This window comes from Spinacia oleracea, chromosome 2 (assembly GCF_020520425.1).
Source record: "Spinacia oleracea cultivar Varoflay chromosome 2, BTI_SOV_V1, whole genome shotgun sequence".
NCBI classification, from domain to species: Eukaryota; Viridiplantae; Streptophyta; class Magnoliopsida; order Caryophyllales; family Amaranthaceae; genus Spinacia; species Spinacia oleracea.
This window is the reverse complement of record NC_079488.1, coordinates 31,380,849-31,391,618: the sequence shown is the minus strand read 5'-3', so window position 1 is coordinate 31,391,618 and position 10,770 is coordinate 31,380,849. Positions and strand designations below refer to the sequence as shown.

The window sequence follows — 10,770 nt, the reverse complement described above, 5'->3', positions numbered from 1 at the left end:
CCAGTCCTGTGACTAAGAAATGTCTATCAAGTGAACTTGAATGTCAAAGGTTGAAAATGGTCCCTAATCGGAGTTTTCTATAAAATTGGACGCATAGAAAACGTTAGACGATTAGAATGCAAGATGACTAGTAGTTCTGTTTCTTGAACGATGTGGACATGGCAATGTCATAATCATTTGCATAGATACTTACTTTGGGAAGACTAGTATCGGACAAGACCTATGAAACTTTACTGTAAGAGATGAAAATCTGTCATGAGTAAATTTCATTAAATTATTAGACACTAAATCCTCAATACCTGAGTGATTTGAGATTACTTGTTTGAGAACTGGTTGCTTTGACGTTGACCAACCGTCGCACCGTAAAAGGAGGCTATAAAGGCAACGCTCAGGTAATCACCTATCAAACGAAGTCTAATCTCAAGATCGCAAGATTGGGATTGTCCTCCCATAAATCGGGATGAGATGCTTAAAAGTTGTACAAGGCCACTCGGGGAGCTAGAAACTGTGAAATGCATGGCCGTGCTCGGATGAATCATAGGCTATGATTATCTGTTTATTTGATCAGTTGAACTCTGAAACCGAGGAACACCTCTGGACATAATAAGGATGACAACTCTTACCTTATGTTCAAGAGCAAGCATCGAGCGACAAAGGAATTAGGAAATGCACACTTGTCCCTAAGGACAAGTGGGAGACTGAAGGAAATAATGCCCTTGGTCCAAGTATGCATTCTATGTTAAGTCTAATAAATGCGGTTCAGTATTAATTAACAAGTTAATAATTCAGTGAGATCAAGTGAGCTGAATGCCTAGCTAGAGGCCGCTTCAGTTCAAGTGGAATTAATGATATTAATCCACAGCTTACTCTTGACTGAACCCGTAGGGTCACACAAATAGTACGTAAACGGATCAAGTATTTAATGGCATTAAATACTCCATCTATGAATATTCGGAACCGACGGATCTTGGTTTCAGTGGGAGCTAAGATCGTCACAGGCAAGAAATGAATACTCCGGAAACGATGATATTGCCGGAAACGGAAATATGGATCGTATCGGAAATATAAATATTATCCAAGTCGTAGATGTTGCCGGAAACGGAAACATGGTACGTATCGGAAAATATTATCGGAAATGGAAATATTGCCAGAATCGGAAATATTGCCGGAAACGCAAATATTGTCAGAATCGGAAATATTACCGGAATCGGAAAATAATTCCGGAAACGGAAATATTAAATATTTGTTCGAAACGGAAATTAATTCCGGAATCGGAAATATTAAATATTGTTCGTATCGGAAATGAATTCCGGAATCGGAAAATTTAATCGGAAGCGCATCGTACGAATAAGCATCGGACGAGGCCTGCCGGACGAGGCCCAGCACGAAGCCAGGCCATCGCCCAGCAAGCCAAGCGCGCCGCACAAACAGCCACGCCAGGCCCAGCGCAAGGCCAGGCCCAGCAGGCTGCGCAGCGCGCGCGGGCGCTGCGTGGGCTGCTGCTCGCGCGCACGCATGGGGGCCCATCGTGGCTGCCGTGCGTGTGTGTGCAAGTGTTTGTGTTCGTGCACGTTTCCTAAAACATGCAGAGTTCGGTTAATGATTAAATTCCTAATTCTATTTGATAAATTAATTAAATTAGAGTTCTTGTAGGATTCTAGGTTTAATTAATTTGTATCTGAATAGGATTTCGATTCCCTTTCCATACCCCTATAAATATGAGGCTAGGGCTCACAATTTATAACAAGTTTCAAAGTATTCAAAAGTGAGTTTTTTTGAGAGAAAAATTCAGCCACACATCTTGCTCAAAAGTGCCGAAAATAATAGTACCTTAAGGGCGATTCTAGTTGGTCAATCTTAAGGCGGATCCGGACGTGCTGTGGACTATCTACGGAGGGACGACACTTGGAGTCCTAAAGACTTGTTCTTGCTCGGTTCGGGCGCAGCTAGGGAGGGCACGCAACAAAGAGTATGCATCTAAATTATGCTATATGATTATGTGTAAATAATATGTATTCCTGGGTTAATGGTTGTTTCCGCATGATTTATGTAATATCATATGTATCATAACCTAACAATTATATTGCCAGTTCCATGAAGATATAGGACATAAAACCAAGAATTGTAGAAGCTTGAAGAGGGCTTTAGATGGCCTAGCCTCCAAAGGACACCTCAAGAACTACTTACAGAAGAATGCTCATGGCTTTTGAAAAAACCAATACAAAAAGAACAAGTCACCTGCCTCGCCGACTAAGGGACAACACAGCGACGGAGGATTTGTAGCCGTCATATCTGGAGGACCGGCCGCTGGAGGACCCACCATGAGAGGACAGAAAGATTATGCTCGCCGCTTAGGAAAAGTGCTGCTGTCAGCCAAAGCGCCCATGGATCCATTCCCAAAGATAGAAATATGTGAGTCAGATGGCGGACGGATAGCCACGCCGCATGATGATCCCTTGTGGTTGAATTCAAGATATCTAATATGAGAGTTAAACGCATACTAATAGACACGGGAAGCTCGTCCGACATAATGAGTCTAGAATGCCTCAATCGCCTAACGCACGACCCCAAAACCATTGAAAGAATTCACTATCCCATCATTGGTTTTGGAGGGAGTATCATTCACCCTGTTGGCGTCATCACTCTGCTGGTTCGAATTGGGGATAGGAAAAATGGGCGAAAGATGGAGGTGGACTTCCTAATTGTTAAAGACTTGACTGCATACAATGTCTTCTTGGGACGACCCACCTTAAACAAGATTAAGGTTGTAGTCGTCACCCATCTGATGCTTCTGATGTTTGTGTGCGATGATGGAGTTATAGGCACCATACATGGAGATCAACAACAGGCTAGGGACTGTTACCTGACGACCCTCAATCCGTTAGCATGGAAGCAAAATTCTGCTGAAGTCAGAGGAAAACGAAAGCATGAAGATGAACCCCAAGTCGCCAAAGAAACTAGACCCGTCCAAATAGAAGCGGTCAAAATTGAAGAAAGTGGCTGAAAGTAGAACATCATTAGGGTAACTATTGTACTCAGAGCCTACAAAATGGCCTAGCTATTGTACCAGAGCCCACAAAACGGCCTGTAAATGCCCGCCTAAGACGCGGTGAATGTAGCAAGCAATTTAGTAAATTAACACTTATCTGACGAATACAAGTCTCAGTTGAACCTTCAAAAAGGAACACTAAGGGGTGAAGAAACTCACCAGAAAACAATCCCTAAAATAGTGGCGTCAATATCTGCTAAATAAACAATACCCAGTGCTAATAAACACGAAGGGTTTGGATGTACCCAGTGCTAATAAACACAAAGGGTTTAGACATCCAGCATGACGCCTTTTCTTCGAAAGGCGCCCAAAAAAAGAAAAGACTCAAACAAGAGCAAACATTCAGACATAAGACCTCCTCCTTGGATGGCGTCTAAAAAGACTAATCGTTTGACGGCCTGAGAAGTGGCCTAGATTAGCGCCTCAAATTAGGCTGATCACCTAAAACACTGAGGTTTCCGTCCAACAACTGGACCCAAAGAAAGAATTCCCAAGAAATCAGTAACGAACTGATGGAATTAAAATAAAATAAAGTGCACAACGGCACGAATTGTTTATACATAGCGCCCAAGGCGCAAACAAACCAAATCAAATAAATGCCAAAAGGCACCAAAGTTATTAGAAACGCCCACGGCGTCATTCAAACCAACTACAAGAAAAACCGCTCAAGGATGAGGGGTAATAGAACTCCCGTCCTGGACGTCTTGTCCTTCAGGGGAGTTCACCTCGTCTTCCTCTATGTCCTCCTCCCCGTCACTGACGAACTCAGGGGGATCTAAGCCTAGGCGCCTAGCCGTCGAGACGGCTATCTGGTGGGAGATACGGCGTTTAGACCAGGAAAAGTCCTTCCCGTCCATAGACTGATCCCACGCCTTTTGGGCACTCTCCAAGATGGAATCCTCGCCCAACTTGAAAGAGCTTGCAGCCTCCTTGCGCACGGCCTCAATCTTCCCCTGCATGGCCTTGAGATGACCTTCAAGAACGTTAACCTTGGAAGAGAAATTAGTCACCCGCTCCGAGACGGAAGAGTACTCCTTTCTCAGCACGGCAAGCCGCCCCTCATGTTCCAGCAACTTCTCTTCATACTTCTCGGCGTCCTCCTCGGCCTTCTTCAGATCTTCCGTCTTGGATTTGATCTTCTTGTCCGCGTCCAAGTTGATCAACCTGGCCGTCTTCTCATCATATTGCTCGTGATTCCCGATCTGGTCCTTGTGCTTGAGCATCTCATTGTGCATATCAAAGCGATAGTTCCTACTCTCGGTACAGCGAATGAAAAGCTGCCAAAGACAACATAGAATTAAAAAGAGCGTACATATATAATCATAACTACATAGATCCAGGAGTAAGTGTCTCACATCAAGGACGAGAGACTGAATGGACCCAAAGAATCCCAAGTCAATCCCGGGGAGTGACCTCACATATTCCTCAGGGATGGCCGCATACACGTCCGCAAGGATCTTATCCTTCGCCTCAGAGCTAAAACCGACAGAAGGGGGGATGCTCGCCACCTCGGCCCGCCGCATCCGCTTGAACATCTCAACTGAACCAAACGCCAAGATTATCAAACATCGTGCAAATCCCAACTTGACATGACAGATTTAAAGTACAGTAACACTAACCAATTGGCGAAGCTGCAGGAGAAGTAGAGGCATTATCAGTAGAAGGAGCCTCAGTTTCCTTGCCTTTACCCTTGTCCTCCTTGGACGAGGTGGTGGCGTCAGCAGCCTCAGTTTGTTCGACTGCTACTTCGTCAGCAGCTGCTCCGACAGTACAATCCCTTTCGGTGTCCAACTGGAAAGGAACCTCCTTTTGCTCATGAGGAGGAATGAACGTCTGGGTAGGAAGAACCTCCCACTCAGCTAGGGGAGCGGACGGTTTTGGTACCGACGGCTTGGTGACAGCATCGGCCGGACCCATCTTCTTAAAGAAGGGCCGTTTTGGCTTAGGAGCCTCCGTCGAAGATGCAGGACGCTTCTTCGTAGCTGGCAAAGTGGGTTCCTAAAGATGAAGGAAGTCAGCGACCAAATCATGATCAGAAATGAACAGAGGCAAAAAATATAAAATTACCTTGGCGACGTCGCCAGAGGCACCCTCGCTGGACTTCTTGGAGGATCTTGGCCTCCACGGCCTTGAGAATGTCCTCGGTATACACCTCGGACAGCCAAGCGGGTACTTCCACTACACCCTTGTCTTCGGAGGATAGGCGATCCATGGCAGAACCTACAAAGCCAAGGGTTAGTAAAAAAAAATGTTGAGTGAAAATCTATGGGGAACTACCTCTACTCAAATAGGAACAAAGACCAACGGCCGAAAGAAAGACTATATTGGTGAACTGGCCGACATGGGGAAGCCAAGCATTAGTCACCCAGGCATGGCTCTTTGACGACAGCCGATACATCTCAGCCTGGAACAAGGTCTTCACTAGTCCCCACTCTCTGGACGAGAGGCGAGGGTAGGCGTCAGCTTTAGACAAATAGCGGGGCCGACGGTTCCACCTAGAAAGACGTCTAGAAAGAGAGAGGTCTTCCATTCGAACAATAGACCACTTCTTCCTCCAACAAACCCAACTAGAGGTCTTACCCACCACCGTCTTATATCCCCGACGGCTGTAAAGGGTGAACCACCCCTGGGGAGAACGAGAAGAAGGGGCAGTGACTACGAGACGAAGGAAAGCAGGAAAGTAAGGGGTGACGCCGCTCAAAGCATACTTGGCAATAAAACCAAAAACATTTGCCCAAGAGTTAGGCGTCAATTGAGCAAGGCCAATGTCATACCCCTCCAAAACGTCCATCACAAAGGGGTGCAATGGAAATCTAAGACCCAACCTAAAGGCAGCAGTATAAACAGCTACCTCTCCTTGGGAGAGTTGGTCCACGGAGTCATGAGGTCGAGGGCTCCTAAGACTAAAACCTGGGGGCAGGAGCAGAAAACGCTCAAAGTCACGTCCCTGCTCCCTCAGGTACCTCAGCCATTTCATGCTGGGAAAGATATCAGACGGAAATAGATTGACGTCCTCCTTCCCCCGGACCATAGGAGGAAGGTTTTTTGCAAACTCCTCGTCTGAAGAGCTAGAGGAGTCATCTTCAAAATCCTCGCGTGGAACGCGGGGACGGAAAGCCACATTCTTCCTTCTTCTAGTAGAATGTGCCGTTCTTATGGCCCCGTCTCCTGTATTATGGGAGGAACGGACTCCACTCCTACTTCCTTGGGACGGGTTCGAAAAAGGAACCCTATCGTCCCCCTCTCGCGGTGCAGCCCATGCACGCACATTGGTTGTTTGTCTAATTCGAGCCATGCCATCCTACATAAGGGACAGGACGTCTGACTTTAGCAAAAGAATGAAAGAGATAGGTGTCATAACCCCCAAGACGCCTCCACAGAACACTATAAACAATAAACAAGAGAGGTCCCACAAGCATACAAAAAACAAAGTTTTGATAGAGAACTTACCAGAAAATGATCAAACCGATGAGAAGTCTTGACAAATCCTCTAAACCCTCAAGAACACTGGACAGCAAATCCAAGAACACTCAAGCGCAAGCACAAGCAGATATTTGGCAGGACGAAATTTGCTTTCTCTCTCTAAGAAAAATTGCTCTGAAGTAACAAAAGAAAACTGAAAGAGGAACTGAAGCTTTTAAAGGAAAATTTAAGCTCTGAAAAACCCTCACACGTGGCGCTCCCTCCGATCAAGCAGCCTACCCCACAGGGACAAGGGGCATCCTCCTTGAGGGGCAAATGATGTGACCTAAAAGAATACCACCTGACTGTACTATCAAAGCCCGGAAAAAAGGCCCAAAAGCTTGCCTGCGGGCCTTTCTCAACTTCACAGGGCCAAGGCCCAAACGATTAAGAGGCCCACACTAGTGGAAAAGTGTTTATTTGCATCGCTAAATTTGCATCGCCATTATTAACATGTGACGCATATGACAATTCTTAGCATTAAAATTAGTCATTTGTGTCGTAGTTTTATTAATCCGCGACGCAAAGAACTTTAAAATGCCCATAGAGTCATTTGCGTCGCAGATTAGTAAAAGTGCGACGCAATATACTCACTTGTTTGCGTCGCAGTATTATTAATCTGCGACGCAAATGACTCTGAGAACATCTTAGAGTCATCTGCGTCGCAGATTAGTAATACTGCGACGCCGATGAGTTTTAATTTGGATCTGGCGTTCTCCAATTCTACAGCTGCGACCTAATTAAAAACCTTCCTCGTCCTTCCTCATCCTTCACCCTTCACTGCCTCCTTCCTCGTCCTTCCTCGTCCTTCTGCCGTCAACCTCCTCATCGATCTCCGGCCTGCGCGCTATTCGTCCTTCTGCCGTGTTTCGATTTAGGTATGTCGCACAGCTCACTGTCGCCGTCAACTTCCTTGGGTTCGAAAATGAGCCTCTTCTAGATCTGTCGCCGCCCCCTGCTCGTCGTTCAACCCCCTCTTCACAGCTCACTGTCGCCGCTTCACAGTTCCTCCTACACTACCGCCGCTGCTTGCTAACGCCGCCGGCCCTCCTCTCTTCAATTGCTTCATTGATTAATTAGGTACATTTAAATTGTGTTTTGTGGATTTTATTTAGTTGAAGAAAAAATTATTTACATTTAAGATTGCATTTTAATCCTGATATTAAGATTGAATTTTGGTGGATCGGATAATATCTTAAGGTTAGAAGAACGAGCTTTTGTCTACCAAAATTTAATCAGCCCCCTATCTGCTAATTATATACCCCTAAAGATGTTAATGGGGGAAAATTTCCGCTTACTTTCTGGCCAGATTATTTGCTTGTTGTCACTTGCTGTGCTGAAGCTGAATGAACGTCTTCTCTATGATGGGATGTGTTTATCTTAATGATTTGTATCTGCACCGCAGGCTGTTTTAAAGCAATTTGGTGGAGGATATAACTCAGATAATTTAATTACAGATGAAGGGGAACTTAATCAAAATCAGAAGCTTGAGAAGCTTTACATATCAACACGGGCCGCTAAGGTTGCTTGATTGTCTGGGGTAACCTTTAAGTTTCTCTGTGGATTTTTTTACTTATTCAATGTTTTCATGTTTCTGAATTTTCGAGATATTGTGCGTGGAGTTGAAGGTTATATTTTTACCGGGTCAAAGCAAGTTGAAATCGGTAACTAATTTTATGTTTCTCGTTAATGATTAATGTTTCTCGTTTTACTAATTTTATGCTAGGATCAGTTCATTCATGTTACTTCAATTTTTTTTCCTCAGTAAAGGAGAATTTTAACATTGATTAATTGTTAAGTATAGGCTATATTCTATTATTTCCTTGAACAAACTACACCTTATCTCGATGGCTGAATTTTATTTTATTTTGTGAAATGAATGCAAATGGATGTTAAATAAGTATTCCTTTCATCTGAGAATAAATCTTTTGTTCAGCTAGAGTAGTAACACTCACTGATAATCTAAAATTTAATTTTAAAGACTTTTTCAAGATGAAAATGAGATAAACTTGAAGTGTCTAGGCGCCTTCATATCATGCTAACATATTTTTTGATTCTTTTGTATCCTTTTCCTCCCATCTTCCCATTTAAAGAAACGACTCAGCATATTCTTGTAACTGTCTTGTTGTTACTTGAAGTGTTTCTTTACCCCTTATATGACAACCTCTAGTCGTAGTGTTGTACCCTATATCTATTGTCATGATATTTTTCTGAAGTTATTTTGATTATCAGGTAGCAGAGCCCTTAAGAGCAATGGTTATGGGAGCTCCCTTGGAGGATGCTCGACATCTTGCTCAAGGCTATGACAGAATGCGACAAGAAACTGAAGCTCAGGTATTACAAACAATTACACTATTATCTTAGGATTTAGAGCTTGGGAGAATATGTTGTCTTTCTTGAACTTGGAGACTCTCAAGCAAAGCCTGTGATTTCATTTTCATCTAACTTGAACCTAGACAAGCAATTCAAGTTTCCAAACGCCAGGCAAAAGTTAGAGAAGCATCAGGAAATCCAGATATTGTTATGAAATTAGAAGTGTTGCTGAGTCAAAGCTTCATGACCTGAAATCTAACATGGGGATATTGGGTAAGGAAGCTGCATCTGCAATGGCTGCTGTCAGAGATTGACTCTTCAACGACTCATTATACAGTACATATGTCTTATGGATGAAATGTTAGTTTTCCCCCCTTCTTCGTCCATAATAAAAAGGGTGGAAGCAGAGCGTGCCTACAATCAAAGAGCATTACAGATGCTTGAGCAACTTGAAGGCGAGGTACAATCAATTATTCAGCTAATATGCGTGGCAAATGACTTTTTTTTTGGCGCCTAAAAGTCATTTGCGTCGCACATTTAGCTAATGTGCGTGGCAAATAACTTTTCAACATGGTGCCTGAGTCATTTGCGTCGCACATTTAGCTAATGTGCGTGGCAAAAGACTTTTCAACATGGTGCCTGAAAAGTTATTTGCGTCGCACATTTGCTAATTGTGCGACGCAAATAAGGTTCATTTGCGTCGCACAAATGTGCGACGCAAATGACTTTTAGTCATTTGCGTCGAGAGCTTTTGCCACGCACGATGTGCGACGCAAATATGCTTAAAAGTGCGATGCAAATGTCCCTTTTTCCACTAGTGCCACTTGGTCCAAACCAAGCCTCCAAAACCTTAGCAGGACACGTGTCCCGATCTTGCATAAACACCCAATCATGCAGGACCAGTTCCCAAGAAACCCTAGCACTATAAATAGTGCAGATCCCTAGGTAAAAGGTATTCAATTCATCCCCACCAACAAAAACTTATCTTTGCTCTGCCTTCTCTCTAAAAATTACTTATCTCTCTAGCTTATACTTACTAAAGCATCGGAGGGAATATTCCTACAGAAATATTCTTGTTTTGCAGGTTGCCAGAAGTTCGTGTCAGGTCATACTTGATACCTCCGAGGAACGCGTGCCACGTCAGCACCGTAAAAGATCCCACAACACATATTAATTTTGAAAGCTGACTACAAAAAAATCAAAAATATTTTCTGCGCTATTTTTTTATGAATTTTTGAGAAATAAAAAACAAAAAACGATATCAAACAGCGCATAAATTGCGCCAAGCATCACTACATGCGTACATGTTTTGGCAGATCAGAGTGAGGCAAGCCTTACTTGAGAATTATACATGTACAGCATGCGTACAAGTTTTAGCCGAAGAAAGAAGGACAAATGCGTATGTATAAGAATTAAAAACAAACAACAAAACCCCAACAAATTTAAAGCGTGAATTAATTAAATCCCATTGAGAAATGAGAAGTACGTAGTTGTTGCCAAACAGAATCATTATAATTTAATCAACGGCGTGCCCAAAGATGATATTATAACTGCTAAAGATGCATAAATAAAGATCCATGGAAATTATTGCTTTCTTAACTAATCAACAAAACTATCGTATAAAAATATATATACTCATACGATAAATTACAAAGTGTTCCGGTTACGGATTTACCGATTTAGAACAGTAGTTGGGTCTGATCCGATTGTCTCTACTTGGTATATTGATTGTAGCCTGCAAAATGAAAAGGGTTAACTAGTCCGGGAGGTGGTTAATTAATTTGAGGATACCCCTCCGATGCTTAAGTTAGTTAATGCTTGTTAGTCTCTAATAAATGGTTATTAGAATGAGTGTGGTGTCGCACACATTTGACTTTATATGAGAATCCATATACAGGCGGGTGACTCATACAGATGATAGGGCCTGTGATACATAGGATAATGAC

The 10,770-nt window shown here is 43.3% G+C and overlaps 1 pseudogene; it reads left to right on the top strand.

The window, feature by feature from the left end:
• The first annotated feature begins 8,667 nt into the window (after positions 1–8,667).
• LOC130459131 (SH3 domain-containing protein 2-like) lies at positions 8,668–10,233 on the top strand (annotated as a pseudogene).
• The last annotated feature ends 537 nt before the right edge of the window (positions 10,234–10,770 follow it).